Raw genomic sequence first — 17239 nt, 5'->3', positions numbered from 1 at the left:
GTCTTTTAATGAGTCCACTTGTTAGCCAGTGTGAAACCGAATTCAGAATAATCTTAGGTTTTGTTATTACAACTGCAATGTAGATGTTGTTATCACACAGTACATGCTCTGTTTAAGACAGTTAAAAGCATCTATCTTTAAAATTTGCCATTGTCTCCTACAAGTGAATCAGAAAGATGATCTGTAAGGCTTGTTATCTATAATACCACTGAAAAACATCCTGCTTTCTTGACCAAAATGGAAAAAAACTCCTGTGCTAAACCATAAATACATAGAGTACTCAAGTACATGGTTTTAATATATTCAAAAACACTCAGCCAAAAATACAGCAGCTTTAAAGTAAGGTTAAAGCTTTTCTTACACCAACTGGTATTAGAGAGAATACTAACAAGCTCTGGAGCCCAAAAACCCTTTCCAGCCTTTCTTGCGTTCCTGCAGGTTCGTCTGATTCTTCAGATTTTATCAGAAACACTCTAAGAGGAGATAAAGCCTTTCCCTACAAATGCCTCCTCTCTGCATCCTTGGACCATCACTGCTACAACAACAGTAATATGCAATTACACGACACAATCTTGAACTATTTTATGCCTTGCACAGTGATGAGAAAGGGAGAGAAATGATCTACCTAATGCAACTCACCTTGAACCACACAGCTTGAAACCAGGGAACTAAGAACGGCTCTACAAACTGCATATGCTACACTCACAGTCAAAGAAATGAGGAAGACTAGTTGCCTTTTTAATTAAATGGATGTCTTGGAGAACAATTGGTCTATAGTATTATAGAAGAGGAAAATGAACATTCTTCCTTGACTTACTTTTGGATTGTCCTGGTTCACTTGTACAACTCAGTCACCATTTCTTCTTCTGCAATACAACAAAGAAAAGACAAATTCTGTTAAAAAAAAAAAGTATTTGCTTGAACTGAAGCTTCTCATTTTATCATTAATTAATGCTTGAAGCTTACTGTTTGCTTTTAGTCAGCACTGGGAAAATATTTCCATCGTTCATTTCTGTTTCTCTGATTTTGATTGCCAGAGTATTTCTGTTACATGAAACTGCTCTATCAAGATGAACTGTGTAGACTGCCTTGTGATTTGAGTGTAACACTGAAGAATTCCAAATTCTATTGCAGAGTTTACCAAAGAAATTTCTCATAGCCATACAGAAAGTGAAGAAATGTAAAGAAGAATTTAATTGCCCAAAGACAGGTATGTAGTTAGACTCTATGACTGTTCCTTGTTGCCTTCCAGCACCTACTTCAGAAAGGCAATGACTTTCCCTTGGTCTCAGGTCGTATCTGCTAGCCCTATGTTTCAGGCACCCTAAGATACTTCAGTGGGCACTGAATACAAATGGATTGGCTATTATGTCCTGCTCTGTGCTTTGGATTCAAATCTGTAAAAACAGAGAAAGTATATCCATTCCTTACCAGGAATTCATTATTGTTTGTAAAGCATTTTGAAATTTAAAACAAAAAAGCAAGCAACCAAAAAAAACAAATCCAAAAAAATCTACTAAGTAGAATTAGGAGAGTATTGTCCTTAAAAAGAATGCTCTAATGCTACATTCTCTATTTAGCCACATAATTAGTAAACCTTTAGCAGAAGCAGCAAAAAATTCCTCATTCCCTTACTATGCCAAGTAGTGACCTGGAAGAACTATTCAACCTCCGTAAAGAACTAGTATGCTCCAGATAATGGAATAACTAAATAACAGGGGACGTACTGGAAAATGAAGTACAGAGACATCTCATCACTCAAGGTTAGCACTGTTCTTGTTCTGCTGAAAACAGTAATTTGCAAGGGGGGGGGAATGGAAAGAGGAAGGCACCAGTCAGAAAGAATCCTGAGTCTGGCTACGGTTTACAGCCAGGAGGAGATAACAAAGCAACAAGTAAATGCCAGCATGGATTTGCCAACCTGCTCAACTTCCCTTTCCAACAACCTAGAGAGCCATGAGAAACAGAGAAGGTGCAGTAATCATCACAGGCACCTGAGCGTGTTAGTTTTCACGCCATGTCATACCGTTTTCTCCTAAATCAATAAAGGAAGTATGGTATTCATAAACATGCTGTAGAATTGGATGAAAAAACACATCCAAAGAATAAAACTATTAATTGTTCAAAACAGTGACCACATATTGATCTTAGCATGTGGTATCCAACCTTCAGCATCAGAAAAACACCAATGCATTCCAAAGGAAACAGAGTATCTCATTAATTCAGACAACTATGCATAAGAAGTGTTTTCTGAATCTTAATCAACTAAACTTCTAAAATCTCAATATGAAATAAATACATATATCATTAGGGGCTATGAAATCATTTCATTCCTTTAAAAGGGACACCGTTAAACTTCAAGCTATTTAATGTAGCAAACAACAATAGAGCTTTATGAAGTGTGTTTTTCACTAATGACCTGGCCACTGTTTTTGTTGTGCTTGCCTCTAAAATGCACAGCCAATATTTGTGGTTTTAAAAAAATGACATTTCTTTTCTCAAAATGTTGTTGTGAAGGAAAAAAACAATCCAGAAAAAATTAAACTCAGAGTACAATCAAATATACAAAGGAAAACCACACAAGTACAGATTTCATCATACTCCTCCAGATTTTAAATAGATCAACATATTTTGGAGATGGGTGTGATTTTATGCTAGCTATGCCCCTTTAAAATTGGCAACTACATTTAATTCAGTGGCTTCTTATTCCAAATTCCAAACTCCAGTTGAAAATAGATCTCACAATGGAGTCTTACAGCTGAATATACTCTAGGGGAAAATTATTTCCTTTAATTTATTCCAAATTCATTTGCATGACAGTATATCATTAGTATACACAAAAAATATGTATTATACCAACAGAGGAAAATTCTGTTCAGTTAAAAGAAACTCACATCCCACCAGCAAGACGAGCTTGAAATTTAAAGCACAAACCTGTTGTTTTGTTTCTTTAAAAAACAAAAACACCCAGACAGAGCTATTATAAGTCCAGATCGTAATTTGTTTAGATACCATGCGATCCGAACAAAAAACAACACAAATATGATTTCTTACCTACCAGATATCTCCTAAATAGCTAAAAAGAGCCACATGGACAACCTACTGTAGACTAAAAATAACTGATGTAACAACTTTCTGAAAATGACTCAAGTACAAAGAGAGGTCTTCCTACCTTACTGATTAACAACAAATAAAGGAAGAGGAAAGGAAACATACTCACTTTGTAACTCCATCATCAACCTTGTTGTCCTGGAAACAATTCTTCTGCAATAGAAGTACTTAACTACTAAAACATCTTCTGCTACTACTTCCCCCCCTCTTCTCTGCAGTGTTCTCAATGTTTGATAAACAGCCAGTAACAAATCTTTCTCATAAAATGGCATAGAAATTGGATCTCTTGCTCTCAGAAGAAAATATATCGTTCCACTTGAGTATGTAGCACTTGCAGGAACATCAGGTTTGCATGAAGCCTTTGGAAAAGATTATAATTTTGTTGTTGTTAAAATGACCCACTAACTGAACCTTTCATTTTAGGAATGTGTAGTGCTGGTAAAAGGTAACTGCCGATTTGATAGCAGCACATTTTTCCAAGGGAACAGAGTGAGAAATCTCAGACTACGGTCCATAGACACAAAAACGCACAGCATGCTCTGTCAGAACAGCTCAGCCCTCACTCATAGGTGGTAAACAGCCCTAAAGACATACAGATGGGAGCCCTATACATAAAAAGATTTGCTGTATGGCTTCCTCTCTTGACACATGGGCTATTCCTGGACTTACCATGAGCTTCTTTCTTCCACTGAACTCACCGAGAAAAGTTAAATCAACGACCCAGCTCTATCCTGAATATAATTAATGTTCCCAAATACTCGATCAATGAAACATTTACTGCTTCCCCAAACACCATCACAGAAGTCAGCTTGAGGGTCCTGCTCACCTCATTTTACTAGAAGCTGTAAACATCAACCCCATCCCTGCCTGCAGGCAGCCACCTGCCCATAGGAAAGGTTATCCACGCATGCAGGACAGAAACACTGAGCATGACTGATCACCACGCCAATCAACATGGATGGCTCTTACTACTGAATATAACTGGATTCCTTTTTTCAGTTCCACGAAGAACTACATACAGATTGATTCTTAGGACAACAAACAGGACAAATAACTTCTGCTGCTTCTGCTGAAGAATGAACATAAACTAGCAAACCTACAGAGTGAATTCAGCCTGCCTTATTCAGGTGCCTAAGTATTTGGGTTGAGAGTCCCCTCTTGCTGCTGAATACCTCTGTGGGAGTGCAAAAAGGTCATAAACCACAAAAAAAAATAAAGAATCCCTATTTCTCGCTTTACGGTTAGTGTATGTGTTTGGAAGGGCACAGAACTTTCAAACCCAGTTCTTGGCAATAGGTACTAGGTTGCTGGCGACAAAGAAATAAAAAAAAAAAAAAAAAACAAAAACAAAACAAACCCCAAACCCCCGCAAAAACCCCCCAGTCTTAAAAGCAGAACTTTGATTGTCTCTCATTCCCAGAAGAAAGCCCTGTACACCAAGCTGGAGTAACCCATCTGGGATCAGAAATCTTAGCAACTCCTGACTTCAGAGCAACAGCTACCTAATCCACAAACCAGGTTATGGACTGTCCTCTGGACCACAGATTAGCCACAGCAGCAGCCGGTACCCATATGGCCAGGCTAGTTTTCCTAGTCCCAGAACAGGATAGCCGCATCCCAGCTGTCTGTCGGAACCAGTCCCTGCACCATGCTACTCTCTAGATGATGCCCAAGCACTGTCTGGAAGAGTGCTGGTCAGCACAGGCTAAAACTGTGCCAGGGACTGTGCTACCAGTTTAACAAGATGAATTACAATGTCCCAGTACCCAGAGCCATCCATGCCCTTCGCTTCTTAGTTCAGAATCATTCTTTTTGAAACAGTTCTCTCTGTGCTTCTATAAGAAAACAAAACTTATTTTAACTTTTTTTCATATAAAAGCTGGTTTTAGAAATCAGACTTACCTAGGAAACAGCAGGTTTGTTTCAGACCATGACCTTTCACTCCACATTTGCCCATACACTGATCTTTTTGCTACACAACCCGTTTGTGTCAGACACAGCAATTTGGCCTTACCTAAATCGGTTCAATACACTGCAATAAACATAAATATACTTATTTAAACACTTGTAAATTCTTATTTTTAAAACTATCAACTTTTTGAGTAAATTTGGCTCTGACCCTGTCAGTTAGCATGTCCATGCATACTGTTTTAAATTAAAATGCCGGAGTCCATACTGCTCTCTGATTGGAAAAATCACAATACGCTCCATTTTCAAATGAGAGTTGTTAATTACCAAATTATTTCCCCAGCATGTCCAAAAGGTTTTTGGTTCCTTCAAAAGACCCACGATTAAATACAACTATGCTCAGCCATTTATTCAGTGTGGTCTTATTTATTATCATCACTCTGATAAGAATGAGGCCTGCATTTTCCCTTGACTTCCTCCAACTTTCAATGTATTTACAAGGTCTTTTCATGTTATCTGTTAATGCTAGTTATCCATCTCTTCATACCTTAGATTTTATATTAACCCTATCTGATATATTTTATATTAATTTTGAATTGTGTGTTCTTGTTTCTACTTTTCAAATGACTTATTTAACGTGAACGTGACACACAGCTCTCTACTTTGCTTTTCCTTTTCTCCTGTGCTTTTATTCTAGATGCTTTGTTAACCCTCAGGTCTCCACGTATTCTCTTACTCCTTTGAGTATCTCCTCAAGAGATGATACACTTAGTAGCTAAAGTTAGCTGCAATCCCAATTAATTGGGATCTGGAGTTGCTACCAATAAACTACCACCACTAACAAATCTAAAATCTGAACCTCAAAGAGTCTTGAACTGTCTCTGCAAAATGCCACAAACATTTACCAGCAGAAGCTATCACACAATAAGGCTTATAATTTCTCATCTGCTCCACTAAGGATCCAAATCCCTAGGCAGCGTTTACTGCACAGGCTCAATAATCATTACAAGTATGTGTCATCAAGTAGGCAGTCAACGACTACAAAAGCCTGTCTTAACGCGTCAAAAATTCAGGGGTTTTGAGCATGCTATCCCTCATACCAAGCACAATAAAATTCAGTGGTGGAGACAGAGGAGGAAGGTGTTTGGAAACTTGGTACATGCATGTAAATTTAAGATTATGAAAACTGTGGTGCCTTACACTAGCAGCAGTGTTGCATGTGTTACAAACACTGAATTCTGTCAAACTATTTCCAGTAAATGTAATTTTTTTCCCCCGCAGCATTAGAAATTCCCTACGTATAATATAAACCTTTATATTCTGCACTTTCTCATTCAAAATGGGACCAGATTTACCAGCCATCTTTTAAGAGTGTTTAGACCTCCCTCTGCTCTGGTACCCAAGTATACTGTATCTCAGGCTGGAAAAACGTTTTGTTCTCCAGATTTTTTCTTCTTATTTCAGGCAAAAATTCCAAACCATAGCAAAGTTTTTGCCTTCTGCTGCCACTGAATACCAGTTGCTGCACAAGTAAAACATAAAAAGGCTGAAGTAATGATTTTAAAACAGCTACTTTATTATATCTATGATTTTTAGTTTTCACTAGAGCTGAGTATGTTATGGGTGGGAAATTAAGGCACAGAGTGATGCAACCACAACCATAAAGTAGGGCAGTGGCAACAACAGAAGAAAAAAACCTCTAAAACTTGCGGGACAGTATGAAAGCATAATAATGCTGTTCTACCCTTCATACAAACTAAAAAAAATAACCACCACAATAAAACAGAACTCTGATGATTATTTTTAGCCAATAACGCTTCAAAATATTTAATAAAGTTGTCACAAATAACTTCTAAAACATTTGCTGGTTACTTGAGGCTATTTTTCATTTTACCGATTCACTGTAATGTCCATTACCATACAAAATTATACCAGTTTTTTCCAAAGAGATATTTCCAGTGAAGTCAGTGGGTATTCAACAAGGCCAGGACCATCATATAAATAGAAATCAGAAAATAGTATTTCCATAAGAAATCACTCAGGTTTATTGGATTAACAGGCACTTACAAGTGACTCACACTGACACAGCCTATAGTAATCCAATCTATTCATGATAGAAACAAATTCAAAGGAAATCTTAGATTTAGAAAATCACCTCTGTGGATTCTCACACAGTTGGTTTTATTATATGAAATCACAGTAGCTGTTCTCTCCAAATGAGATGACAAATAAATTAAAAGCTGAATTTTAGTCTTTTTTTTTTTTTTTTTTTTTTATACCATGCGTGCAGTACGTTCTTAACAGTAGCAGCTGCCACACTGAGCACAATTAGGGCAGGATAAGAGGGCCCTGAGTGGAAGCACCGTGTGGAACACAGCAATTCTCCTGTCTTACGATCCTGCACGCAATGTTGTGCCAAAAGTAGTGAGAAGAAGAAAAGCCACTAAGCCACCTCACTACACTTTCCTTGGGAAAATTAAGGTAGATTGTTAGATCTATGATGGCAATCATCATGATTTCTTCTGCCTGTAGAGTGGTTTCCATTTCCAATTTGGCATTTCTTGGGGAAATATGACTTGTCTCTAGGGGACATTACTAAATCTTAATATACACTGAGGTGTTCTGGCACAGACAACTGAAGTATCGATGCTTTACTGAAATCCTGAAGGATGCGTTCACAGTTCTCACACCTCCTTTAAAACAGGGCAGCAAGCAGGGAGGCTGTGACTGGTATGTAGCTTATTTCTATAAATACTCCTTCGCAGCAATTAAAGAATTTATTCTTTGATACAATACCTCTCAATATTGCCGTGAACAACAGTCTTTTAAAAAAATGTATTATTAAATATCCCAAAAGAAAAGAAAGTTGCAAATTTAAGCAAAGGTGACACCGTGCCAGAGCATGGGGTCATGCACTAGGGACCTGGAATTGGACTGTTACCTTTATCACCAATTACTGTAAAACCTGTAATCAAATACTACTTGTTTGTAAGAGTACTGGAAAGAAGTCCTGGTGGAAGTTCCACCACAGAAGATCGGTGGATCTTCTGCCATCCTTAAAGCAAAGACGCTGATCTGTACACAGAGTTGTAAATCACTGAGTGTACAGATGAAGACTCACCTGTAAGAACCAGCTGGCCACTACCGAGGCCAACAAAAGCTTACCAAATTCAGATTTCAAGGCTGAAGTTACTGTTGTTATTTAGAGAACTGCTGTCAGCTCTCACCTGCACCACCTAGTTAAGTTAGATCAAGGACAACAGTACATATGAAGTGCATCATAGGCAAGAGGCTCATCCTTGGTTTTTTATGCACACTTTCCTTCATCCATACATGCCCACTCTTAACAAATTTCCATTAATGGCTACTCTACAATCCTAAAAGGCAGTGTGTTATAGCCTTGGGGTAACTAAATTACAGTGATTTATGTTGAAGCTAAAAATCAGAGTGAAAACTAGGCATGTTACTTGCACCACAATAAAGGTACTCCCCTCAGAGAGCCCCTGCATAGACTAAGATTTAATAAAGCTTACCATATTCTTCATCTCCTGTGAATTTGGTCATGACTACCTGGGGCCTTGCCCAAGGACACTCAGAATAAAGGTCAAAAATTAGCCAGTAGTCAAAAACGTTGATTATATGGAACAGTTTTAATGTACTGCAACCTATGGAATGTCAGACAGAAAGGGACATGGATCTTAGCATGAAGGAGCGCATAACAGATGACAACTGAAACAGCAAAGTGCAAGGGGGCAATGCACAATTCGGTCTGTTTGAAAGACAAGGTTAAGAAATCCCATTTTCTGTTGCAGTGAATTGGGTTTTGAAAGCATGACCTCCCTGCCCTTGTGCATTTTTCAGATTTGTTTTTTGAGAAATTCTAGCCTCTACATTACAGCAAAATGCTGCAAAATTTTCAAATAGCTAGATTTTGTGCTAACCCTAATTCGTAATCATTCTGGCCTTGCAACCATGGTGTGAAATTTACTGAGCTAGACAGCTGGGAAGGGGTGGGTGTGAAGAGTGGGGGTGGTGTTGGTTTTTTTTATTATTATTGCACTTCTGGTGTTCAACCCTTCGGAAGTCTGTAAGGATGAAGAAGATGCTTTTACTTACAGACATTTGGTCAGATTCTAAAAGCATCTGCACCTTCATTTGCAATGAAGGAATTCATCTCTCTTCAAATTTACTTTGGTGACCAAAATACACATATATATATATATATATATATATTTATATATCCAGCCCATAGTCCTGAGTAAGATAAAAAGCTGTGCTGCTCAGAAAATTGTTTTGTCCATGTAAGGTTGTCCATAATGATTTATCTCATGAAAACCCTTTAAAAGATACCTACTGAGAAATGCTTTATAATGCAACCTATAAAGAAAACTCCCTGAGCCAACAGTATTATTACAAAATTAAACCTTAACTATGGTTCTAGGAAAGGATCACCAGTTCTTCCACGTAAACCTGTGGCAAATTTTGACTGAAGCCCTTAACCCTACCTACACCCATGCCTAAATTTCATACTTCATTTCCTATCCCAAATCAGTCACAACAGCAAGATGGTCTATTCTCTGTAATTTTCAGATCTCAGTCAAACCCAACATCAAGCATAATTCTGGATGGTGGAACTTGGCTGGGGACTGAAAAAAGAAAAAAACAAGCATCAGGAATCGACAAAATTTAGTCCACTTTTACTACCTAAATGGACATCGGGCACAGCCTCTCATCAGACAAAGACAAATGCATGCAGTCATGTTTTATCAGTTCATGCGCTCTTGACACATGCTGGATCATCATGTGGTGTACAATTACACAGAATCATAGAATCATTTAGGTTGGAAAAGACCTTTAAGATCATTGAGTCCAACCACAAACCTAACACTACCAAGTCCACCACTAAACCATGTCCCTAAGCACATCTACATGTCTTTTAAATACCTCCAGGGATGGTGACTCCACCACTTCCCTGGGCAGCCTATTCCAATGCTTAATAACCCTTTCAGTGAAGACATTTTTCCTAATGCCCAACCTAAACCTCCCCTAGCGCAACTTGAGGCCACTTCCTCTCATCCTATCACTTGTTAATTGGGAAATAGACTGACATAACCTACCTACAACTGTTTTATAACACAAGTACACGAGAAAGTCAAACTCGTGCTCAATTTCTTATGCAACTATTGGTCAACTTTTTATAATCTTTTTTCCCCAAATCTTCTACTCTTAACAATACTTTAAAGGTCACTACCCCCCACACATACCAAGAACTATGAAAAGCAACACTGAGCTGTTTCATGGAACGTCTCCCAAGGTAACATGTTCAAAGACACACGACGTCACTGTATTTCAGCCTCTGTAATATTTTCTTTAGACAGGTACAAGTTGTCTCAGTGAAAAAAAAACATTAAATTGTGTGTGTCCCATTAAAGAGATTAATCTGTTCAACACCTGATGATTCACTCACCCACATGTTAAAAGTCCACACAAATATGACTCATTCAGTCCGTAAGAATAATCACCTGGGATACCAAAGTCCCCTCATCTTTTCCAGAGCTGCTAACTGCTTTCTTATACAAATCAAGTGGATGGCAGGCTTTCCTATTACAGCATGGGTAACATGAAGGAACAACAGATACAGGTCTGGGCCCTGGTAATTTTATAAACCATTTAGATAATAGAAATACTTGAGAGTAAGTTTGTAGATAACGGAAGTATTGGCAGAGGAAATAGTAACACTCCATAGTGACCAGGTGGTTGGAGACAACAACTGATTTTAATCCTAACAAATCAAAGTCACCCATATTTGAAGAAGGAATGCAGACTACTCCTCCGTGACTTGGACACTTTCTACCCAGAAAAGGGCTCTGAAGCAATGGTACTGAATCACCCCAGCATGGACTGCCAGCGCAGGGCAAAGCCATATTAAGGATTTGGCTGACAACATCATCTTTCAGTGTTTATGAAACAAATCAAGCTAAATTCTAAGCTAGAACTTCATGTCCAGTTCTGATATTCACACTGCAAAGATGCCGAAGTACTGGCAAGCGTTCAGAGGAAGACCTCAGAAAATAGTCAGCCTGGCTGGGATACAGAGCTCATAATGCTAGGTCAAAGGTCTCCTTTATTAAGGGGAAGATGAGTATGTGACCTTGTTTTTATAGGTACTTTGTGAATATGACAAATAACAACTCTGCAATCCTTGGGGAGAAAGGCACAGCAAGGTACTACAGCTGGAAGCCAAACAAACTCAAATTTGAAATAACTTGTTGCTTTTTAGCAACAGCATTGTTAAATATTTACCACTACTTGGTGTGACTAGAGAGCTTTCTAACGGCACTCAAAACACACTTCTGTGGAAGAGTTCTCAACTTCTTACATACAAAGCCAGACTAGATTACAGGCTTGGTATAGAGACATGAATCTAAAGACTTAATAAAAGCTAGCTATGAAATCCTGAAACTAGTATTGAAGTTAATTTTCATGTTTAATTTTACTGTTACTGCTATATGTAATGCTTACTGCTTTATGCTGCCTAAAGATGAACTGTGCTCTTTTGACTTGAAAGAAGCATTTTAAAGATGGTTTTCCCTTTGGTCAACTTATCTGCAAAAATACAAGCATAGAAAATACCTGATCTACTATTTTTCTTTCGCCTCATTACTTCAAAAAGTAACATGGAAGCTAAAGACAGAGAAGAAAGAAAATCCAAGACCTTCACTTAGGGGAGAAATAGCTGGTAACTTAAATTGTATATTATTAGAATATGATGAGAATTTATGTAAAAGACGACATTAGTTTAGCCAAAAAAGCAATTAACAGAAGTGAATAAAGACATGCTTGCTGCTTTCATGACACAGGTCTCTCTTTCCAGCCCTCCTATCATCCAAACACTTTTTATTACAATCCCCTCTGTCACTCCAGAACTTGAATTTTTGACTAAAGTTGAGATACTGCTTGGTGGAATGTATGTGGATGGTACACACAGTTCAGTAATTCAGTAAGAGATAAGACTTTTAGAAGCACATACTCTACCTCCATGGCTGATTACATCAGCATGCACAGAGCCCGTCAGTAACACCTTGCATGGAGCGTACCAAGAGGAAAGGGAAACAAAAAGAATGAACTGATCAACATCAAAAATGTGTCCTGATAAATGAGTAACACTAGAAATACTGCAGGAAAGGAAAATTGTTTCTTGACACAAAAAAACCCAAAAAAGATAGATTCTGAAGCTGAGAAACAAGAAAATCAAAATGAAAAGTAAGCACTGCTTTATATTTGACCCTTGATGTATACTGAAAAATATTGCTCTAGAAACTGCACTGTAAACAGGATGTCTAATAGTATTTATTGAAAACTCACAAGTTGTTCTTCAGGAACTAAAGTCCTGTCTTGTAGGTATTCAACCCTGAATTTTTTATTTTTTTTTATTTCATGCTAGGTCCTAAATCTTCAATATCTCTTCTACAAAGAGAGATTCTGCCTTCTGTGATACTCAGAGCTCAGGAGTGCAGGTCATTCCTCTGTTTTACTCACTCTGTCACTCTACTGCCCTTGGTACAGGGAACTTAAAACATATCCCTCCAACTGTCACTCTTCCCTACCGCATACAGCAAGTGAATTTACACAGTACTGGACAAAGCACCACAGTCTACCCATTTTATCTCCAATTCTCTATTTTTAAAAATTAAATTAAATTAAACAGAATAAGGCATAACTGACTCACTTTTAATTCTGAGTCATCCTGAATATGTGGATTCCTGTGTCAGACTATCTGTACTCTGAAGAAGGTATCAGAATATGGCAATTTCTAACTGACTTAAGAACCGTGAAATTCACAAAGCAGGCAGCAGTAACTGGTCACCATTTTCATTTTATACTGAATAAAATTAATCAAGCCCTCTTTATTGAATGCTGTAAGAGTTTTGAACAAACAGAGCAGGTAAGATAAGCCACATGGTTTCACATGAGATAAAAGCAGGGAAAGTCCCTTCCTGGCTTGTCCCGTTAGAACTACAGACCTTGAACTTGGAAAAAAACAGAAATCCTCTTGACAGCAGTAAGAGATTAGGGCAAACTCCTTCACACAGGCCTGTGCTGGGGGCTGCGCATACAACAACATACCAACCACATCCTAAATATGTACCAGTTCTGCTCCTGATGCCAGGAGGTAGATCCTTCACCTTCTGCTTACACTTCTGTTTTATTCTGTTTTAATATTCTGAAAAACCAAATACATTGGTTGTATGTAATAATTGCCAGTATGTCATTTAATCCATGGGACTGGAGTTCAACTCCATTCCAGGAGCCTGGAACACTAGTATTTCTGGGGAAATTATCACAGAAGTATTTAGCACAGTGGTTCTGAACCTTGTGATTTTATGAGAAGACTCGAACTGCTCAGCATTTTTCTTAAAATTCTTGTTCCCAGAATTACCATGTTACGTAAGAATCTCAGATGCCAACAATGAAACATTTTCTAGTCTCCAAGGTAGCACAGAAATGCTTGAGATTTGTCTGACATTCTTCCCCCCTCCAAAAAAACCCAGCAGGCACGTAAAAAGAACTCAAAATGTTATTTATAAAGTCTCATTAATTATCAATTATTGAAATACTAGTGGCCTAATTGTGCCTGAATACTTGGTCAGGAATGTTGTTGACAGTTTCCATGCATTCCTGTCAGGTCTTCTTTACTGAGAGAAAGAAGAGAAAAAAAAAAAAAAAAAAAACCAAAAAACCACCAACTGTTTTCCATCACAGTTTTCCAACCTTTTCAAGATTATAAGTACCCGATATTACCACTAAAGTAAGTATCTACGGCTTTAATGAAACAAATGAATTAAACTAAGATGTTTCCCTCTGAGATCACTGCATCAACCACTATCAGACCAGCACACAGAATAAAATCAGCAGGAGCACTTCCCCATGAATGATAGCAACCTACAGCTCTGTCAGTTTATTGCTTCAAGTTCGTTATGACTCTGGCCCAAAATGACTTTCAGGAAAGAAGTAGCTAGTAGACTTAACATTTTTCCTTAGCAAATGTCTACCTAAAAAGGAGGCATCTTAACTATCTGCTCACAAGAACATGTTTATATGGTCCACAAATTTTGTTCCAATACATAAGTAGATTTTAGAAGATTAACACAATTTTAAAAGTCCAAATCCTACGTAACACATCAATATTTGTGTCTTAAACAAAGTTATTGTAAATAAACAGCAGAAGTAAAGAAGATTGAATCTATGGCTACAATTCTGAAAGCTACCAGGTAAGCTGGATGTCCAATTCAGTATCCAAAGTTCTTGAGCTGCTTACAAAAGCTTGCCTTATGAGTCTATTAGCTCACTTCACTCTATAGGTGAAACACTGGGCACCAAGTCACCTGTACCTACCCCTATATTAGCACAGAAAAAAATGGAGAAGGCCTCATTTCTGGCACTGAGGGCAAGTGTCACTGCATAATCTGCATCCACACAGCTGAGCTGCCTTTGCCTGCAGCACAGGGTGACACCCACACCCCCACCAGGAACAGACCCAGCCTCCTGCTGTCTTCAAACTGTATGTTGCTTAGGAAAACATTAGTTGGCCAAGCAGTGTCAACGAGCATGCTAAAGATTAATAGCGTGGATGATCACAGGACACTTCAAACCCACTAAAATGTGCTTAGTTTACTAGTACAGGCACAGCTTGTTTCCACATTGAGCCCCAACAACCTAGCAGCGATCTATGACCTAACAAAAAGGGTAAATGACCAAAGAAAGGCCAATTCTGCCAGGACATCCAAGATGATACCCACAGTGGACTGGACAGCACACATGCAGCCTTTAAACCTCAATGAAGCATTTTCTGCAATAACAGTTTCATTGTCTACTCACCATATACTTTTCTAGGCACTAGAAATGCAGAAGTTTCTTTTCTCTCATTCTCAGTCTCTTCATCCCTATTTCAGACCCAAAGCCTCCAAAATGTTTTGCATAGGCATGTGGTACAACTAAACTTAGGTCTTTTGTAGAGTGAAAAAGGGCTCCAAAATGGATCCCTCTGCAGAATTAAAACCTCAAATTGCAGTTCTGTTCGTTTATATTTTAATACAGTTCATGTGCTGGTATTACAGTAGCATATGGCAGCGTGTATTTTATTTTTTTAAATTGGAAGAGCTTCAAGGAAGAGAAGCAGTATCATTCTAAAAAATTGCTTATATACCAAAGCAAGCTTTTTTTCAAGTGAGTTACACCTAAGTCTTGAGGATGCTAATCCTCTTCTACCAACACAAATAGCCCTCCACTTCAAGCACAAAGTTTCCTTAGCATCAATTATCTTTAGACTACTTTTTATGGCAGAACACCAAGAAATAACAACTATGAAGGAAGCCTAAGTTCTCTGTTTAGAACAACGATGATAAAAAGAAGATTAGATCTTACTACTTGCTATTTGAAATTATTCCAGCAATTAAGAGACTCTGGATACATCTCATCTCACTTTAGCTCTCTGAAAATCAGATACTCAGATTAGATTAATATTATTCCAGTTGGATTAGATGGATACCATCTTTCACAGTGCAAGTCAGGCGAGATGAAACCCTCCGCTCCAGAGGAACCAGAGCTCTGAAGATCTGCAGAGATGTTATTTGCATTACAAATCTGAAAAGGAGTTACTGTAAACAAGACACATATTGTATTACTGCCAACACCTCAGCAGAATTTGAAATCCTGCGTCAAGTGTCTAAAATAGAAAATACTAGAAACATCATTCCTGAAATAACCTTAGGACCCTACAGAAGGTGAAAATAGACAATTTGATGGAAACAAACTGTCTGAATAAACACAAACTTGATTATTCACTGATTGCTGAGTAGTCCTGCCTCATACTTAAGACACTGCGGAGTAAACCTCCTTTTTTTTTTTTTCCAGGCCTCAGTAACAACAACAAATCCTTACCATTGATTTCACTGAGGCTTCTGCCTGAGCAAGGACTATGGGGTCATTCGCTCAAGAATCAGAAGTGTTCAACAATTGAACTAGAAGTTACTGTATCCAAAGAAGTTGAAATATCCCCCTGCAAATTTTATGTGAACCCTTGTTTTGAAACAGTGAACCCAAGTACTCTGTACAGCCCTCATCTGTGGAACAGACAACTCCTCGAGCAAGTGTTCTCCCAAACCACAAAAATTCTGTGTTAATTTTTCTTAGTTCTTGGCAGGCATTAACTGAAAACACCCCTCATCTTTTCTGTCCCAACACCATTCCTGAGCACTTGTGTTCAATCTATGCTTATTTGATGGGAACAAATTAACAGTGGGCTCTCAGCATCCTTCAGTCCTCCAGAAAATATTATCTTTCCCCAAATGAGCATAATGACAAGAGATCTGTGAATGTCACTGTTGAAGCAAACACCTGCTTTCAGCCCTAGCCTTGGCATCATTTGGTGGGCAGAAGAGCATTTCAAACCTGCTAGTAACTGAGATCAGCTACCATTCAGCTGAAATAAAACCCAGCGCTACATTATGTAATCTACATAGTTTTTAGACCAGTCTGCATTCTCACAGAGCCCCAAACTGAGGAAGCTACAGACAGAACAAAAGGGAACAGAAAAAGTTCATTAACCTCAGCCCAAAGGCTGCTTACGAGTCTGTATTTGCACACTTACGCAGTATTGTCCATTCACCCACACAAACCTGAGCTTGAGCATGCATTCTCATAAAGTTGAGGGTAAAGCACCACAAAATTTCCAGCTAGTCAGATCAGTCATTTGGATGAACAAGCACTAACAATATGCTAAAAGATACACTCAAAAGCATCTTTTTTTTTTTTTTTTTGGTAGCGTATGAATAACTCCAGACTGACACAAATTCATCTTAAAAACTCAAAACCAGCTCAACTAATATATTGCCACTGACCATACCGAACAATCAGAAAGTGGTAACACACAAATTAAAACTGACCTTTAAGGACAGATTCATCTCACCCATTTTATTCTGTTGAAAATGTCAGGATCTCATCACTCATTTAAGCTCTTTCTACAAGCACTGTGGAGATGGGCACTTCCAAAGAACAACTGAGCCCACTGAGCCCATCCTATCATGGCTGTCTTACACTAGTGGAAGAACTGCTCTCTGGCACTACTAGTCTCTCTGCAACTTTAAAGAAAATGTCTGGTTTGTAGAGGGCTACACTTAAGCACTGCAAAAATCATAGTTTACACAGACCAATGGCTGGT

The 17239-nt window shown here is 38.2% G+C and overlaps 1 protein-coding gene across 14 annotated transcripts in view; it reads right to left on the bottom strand.

Annotated features, from left to right (window-relative positions):
* Positions 1 to 17239, bottom strand: part of LOC142029704 (uncharacterized) — a 131630-nt gene that overhangs the window by 67681 nt on the left and 46710 nt on the right. For 9 of the 14 annotated variants that reach the window (XR_012649985.1, XR_012649988.1, XR_012649989.1 and 6 more), the window contains exon 3: positions 818 to 866. The exons of the other annotated variants lie outside the window; for them this stretch is intronic. The gene's annotated coding sequence lies outside the window, so the exon portion shown is untranslated. The remainder of the gene's footprint in view (positions 1 to 817; positions 867 to 17239) is intronic. 14 annotated transcript variants of the gene reach the window in all.

The sequence above is a fragment of the Buteo buteo genome, chromosome 4 (genome assembly GCF_964188355.1).
Source record: "Buteo buteo chromosome 4, bButBut1.hap1.1, whole genome shotgun sequence".
In the NCBI taxonomy this organism is placed as follows: domain Eukaryota; kingdom Metazoa; phylum Chordata; class Aves; order Accipitriformes; family Accipitridae; genus Buteo; species Buteo buteo.
Note: the sequence above shows the minus strand (reverse complement) of the source record. Positions and strands in the feature narration are given on the sequence as shown.